Source organism: Etheostoma spectabile, unplaced genomic scaffold (assembly GCF_008692095.1).
Source record: "Etheostoma spectabile isolate EspeVRDwgs_2016 unplaced genomic scaffold, UIUC_Espe_1.0 scaffold505, whole genome shotgun sequence".
Lineage (NCBI taxonomy): Eukaryota > Metazoa > Chordata > Actinopteri > Perciformes > Percidae > Etheostoma > Etheostoma spectabile.
The window spans coordinates 277272-281622 of record NW_022605622.1 but is presented as its reverse complement, the minus strand read 5'-3'; the positions used below and the strand labels follow the sequence as shown (position 1 = coordinate 281622).

At 42.5% G+C, this 4351-nt stretch overlaps 1 protein-coding gene across 9 annotated transcripts in view; it reads left to right on the top strand.

Moving 5' to 3' along the window:
• The window catches only part of itsn1 (intersectin 1 (SH3 domain protein)), a gene marked incomplete at its 5' end in the record, with an annotated part of 74894 nt that overhangs the window by 16747 nt on the left and 53796 nt on the right, over positions 1 to 4351 (top strand).

Sequence of the window (4351 nt, the reverse complement as noted above, 5' to 3'; positions counted from 1 at the left end):
TGGGGGGGTGTGTGTGTGGGGGTGTGGTGTGTGTGTGTGTGTGTGTGTGTGGTGTGTGTGGTGTGTGTGTGTGTGTGTGTGTGTGTGTGATGTGTGTGTGGTGTGTGGGTGTGGTGTGTGTTGTCAGTGCAAGGAGAAGGGACAGCTTCGGAGTGTGTGTCAGCCGTCAGGGTTGTGTCTGGCTCGGTAGACTACGTTATAAAGGTCACACAACAACCCAGTCTTACCTTGCCCCCCCCCCCCCCCCCACCTCCAGCATTCTTTCTTCTTTCTTTCTCTACCCTCTCCCATTCCCTCTCTCTCTTCCTCCCCTTTGTCCCCAAAATATTTTACCTTCTCTATCTTCTCCTCTTAAAGCGCCCATTTTCGGCTGACAAGCTGGTGTTAGCTCCCTACGTAGCAGATGGCTAACTATGCTCCCATAGTTGATGCTATACGCAGTTGTCATGCTAAACTAGCATTCTTGCTAGGTTAGCAGGTGCACTAGATTAGGCAACTTTAGCTGTTGCTAAGCTACGTATAGATACTTCTGTATGTAAGGCTACTGCACTGTTATACCAGATGATGTTTCAGCCAGACAAGAGGAAGAAAGTAGAATTAATGAGGCTAATATGGTGTGTGTGTGTGTGTGTGTGTGCGGTGTGTGTGGTGTGTGTGTGTGTGGGTGTGTGGTGTGTGTGTGTGTGTGGTGTGTAGTGTGTGTGTGTGGGTGTTGTGTGTGGTGTGGTGTGTGTGTGTGTGGTGTGTGTGTGTGTGTGTGTGTGTTCGTGTGTGTGTGTGTGTGTGTGTGTGTGTGTATCAGTGGTGTGTGTGTGTGTGTGTGTGTGTGTGTCTGTGTGTGTGTGTGTGTGTGTGTCTGTGTGTGTGTGTGTGTTGTGTGTTGTGTGGTGTGTGTGTGTGGTGGTTGTGTGTCTCATCCGTGTGTCTCTCTGTGTGTGTCGTGTGGTTGTGTGGTCATCTCTGTGTGTGTGTGTGTCCTTGTGGTGCTTGTGTGGTGTGTGTGTGGGTGTGTGTGTGTTGTGTCGTCTTTTTCATCCTTCTGTCAGAAGATGGCCCCCCCCCCCCCCCCCCCTGTGGCATGCCCCCCCCACTTTGAGAGAAGTTTTCGGCTGACATAAAAACACTACTTTCAAAAAGTTTTATATATGATTTCATTTAGATTAGATTAGACTAGATGAGACTTTATTCACCCCACAGCGGGGAAATTCCCTCGTTACAGCAGCAGCATTTTCTACAATAAAAACAAACAAAAAAACAAGAAAACGCACAAGAAAAACAGACAAACAGCAGCCAACGAGCACAAGGAAGACTGAAAGTAAAGTGGCGTCTAAAAAAGGTTTTTGTAAAGTGCGGTTAGACTTAGACTTCTCTTTATTGATCCTTTTGGGATGACTCCAGCGAGGAAATCAAAAGTTCCAGCTGCAGTTTCAGCAAGAAAAAAAGACATAAAAAATATATAAAAAAGACAGTATGAAGACCACAAAATAACAATAATAAAAATAACAACAACAACAATAAGAACATTCGTCAAATAAACAAAGAAAAGACCATAAATTATTGTTAAAGTGTCAGTTTTTGCCATAGTACAAGAAACAACATTGCGGTGTAAGTAAGTGACGTTAAAATTAAATTGAATATGTAATTAAGGTAATAAAGCAAAAGCAGGTAAACCATAACATAAGTTATATTCACCTGTGACCATGAATAATATTGAAAAAGTAAGTTCTTGTAATGGAAAAACACAAACTACACTAAACACAAGAAAAAGAGAGGGAGGACTCAACGTAGATTCAAAAACCTGAACGGGAATCCAGTTGGTTTTTATTGATCCACGTCACTCATTGGTCACCTGTCCCAGTCTGGACAGGTGATGAAATGAGTGCGTTGACTCAAAATAGATTAATTGGTTCATCAATTAGCTAGTCAACTATGAAGTTAATTGCCATCTGTTGATCGATCTGAGTCCTTTTTTTTTTTTTTTTTTTTAAGAAAGGGAAATAAAAGAAGTGAAAGTTCTTGTGTTTCCAGCTTCTTAAATGTGAATATTTTTTAGTTTCTGCACCTTTTTGTGACGGTAAACTGAACGTCTTTTAAAGGGGCGCTATGCAGTTTCGGGCTTTGGCATTTCTCTATAGACTCTCCTACAGCTCCAGAAGGATATTTGGCAACTCCGTTGGTTACTCATGTCTGTTGTTGTTACTCCGCGCTCGTTAGATCAGCTGTTTCCTCTTTGTCTGTTCCTCAGACAACGCTTTCCTAAGATTCAGTTTCTTTTTTGCCGACTCAGCCGTAGCGATAGTGTGAAAAACTCCATCGCTACCTTGTTAATTGGTTCCTGTGTGTGTGTGTGTGTGTGTGTGTGTGTGTGTGTGTGTGTGTGTGTGTGTGTAAGTGTAAGCAACTCCTTATCGTGTGACCTGATATCACGCGATACTTCAGGACGCTGAGTCCGGCGTCTTGCTGGTTGAAAGTTGCAAGAGTTGTTTTTCTTCTCACACGACCTCCATTTAACCCGAAATTAAAAAAATTCATACAGCTATTGCAATGACTCTGAAGCTGTTCAGTTAGGGTACACTGAGCTAAAAAAAAACTGCATAGTTCCCCTTTAAGTTGAGGACAAAACAAGACATTTGAGGACGTCATCTTGGACTTTGGAAAACACTGATCCCCAATTTGCAAGATTATTTTTGTACGCATTTTTTAGGCCTTTAATTGACAGGACAGTTGACGATATGAAAGGGGAGAGAGAGGAGGAGTGACATGCACCCACTCTACCACCTGAGCTATCTCGGTGCCCACATTTCTCACCTTTTTTTGGACATTTTTATAGACCAAACAACTGGAAATGATTTGTGAGTTGCAGCCCCACCTCAGATATTTACCTCACAATCCAAAACGTGCAGCGGGGTGGATGTTACCGTTGCTTTCAAAGCGTTATACTTGCAACATGGTAACGGGACAAATTAGATTGTTGTTGTTGTTGTTGAGTTTTGTTAACTCCCGTCTTTTCCAACGAAGCCAATCACCCGTTCAATTTAATTCAATAGGGAAGTTTAAAACTGTCGCCTTAACACAAAGAGGGCTGGATTAACCTGACAATTTCTTTATATATCTATATCAATCAATCAATCAATCAATCAAAATGTATTTATATGGGACTTTACAACAGATCAGCAGGTATCCAAAGTGCTTAACAAAATGAGTAAAATCACAACATCCAATAGAAAGAGTGAACATAGAAAAGTGTAAAATCAGAAAAGGTCACAAATAAACAAAAGAATGAAGTCGTCACACCACTGCTACGTATTAAAAGCCAGACTCAACAGATAAGTTTGGACCTAAAAAGAGCGACAGCTGTAACAGTACATATATCGGGGGGGGTGGGGGGTGGGGGGGGACTTGTTCCAGAGTCTCGGGGCAGCAACTGCAAAAGCCTGATCGCCCCCCCCCCACACCGTTTAGACCTGGACCTCGGGACTTTTAACCCTCTATTGCATGGCGACAAATTCCTTTTCTTAGTTCTTTTCCCACAATAAACCATTTAAAATGCATTGTTTTCGGTTTAATTGTGCAAATAGGTCTTTTGAAGTGGAAAGTGTGGAAGTGAAATTTTGAAGTGTTATTAATTTGAGGACTTCACATAACCAGGAAGTCTTGTTTCCCGCCTCTCTTCCGTACACGTACCGGACTGAAGATCTTGTTCCAGTATCAGCCCAAATGTAGTCTCAATTTTAGAAGTTATCTGGGGTATGTAAACTTTTAAATGTCATCACATTTTTACCATGTTTAAAACGTAATTCATGCAGTAGAGGGTTAAAACCAGCTGATTTGAAGACCGCAACGACCGCTTGTGTTCCCGCACAGTTCAAATTTCAGACAAATCCTCTGGGGCGAGACCGTTTAAAGCTTTTAAAAACAAACAATAAAATCTTTAAAAACTGATCTAAAAGGCACCGGGAGCCCAGGCAGGGTGTAGAGAACGAGAGGGATGTGTCCATAGCCTTAAAACAACACCCTCCATCCTTAGACCCTCGATTCGGATAAAGAGATACTTCCCAAGAAAACCTTTAACGAGCATGAAAGGCGCAAACCTTCAGAAGATAAACGGCAGAAATCCTCTCCTAGACTGCAAAGGCATGCATCGGATGTCGTACATCGTTTACTGTGCGTCCCTTTCCCTGGTCCCAGACCAGATTTGGAGGATTTCAAGCAGCAGCTGTGAGCTCCGTGTCAACTTCAAATGCAATGAGCTGCTCGCCAGCCTCGTCTCGTAAAAGAGTCCGCGCGTTCGTTTCTTCGCCGTGGTTTTTTTTTTTTTGTCAACAAGAAAATCACACTACAACAAATACAG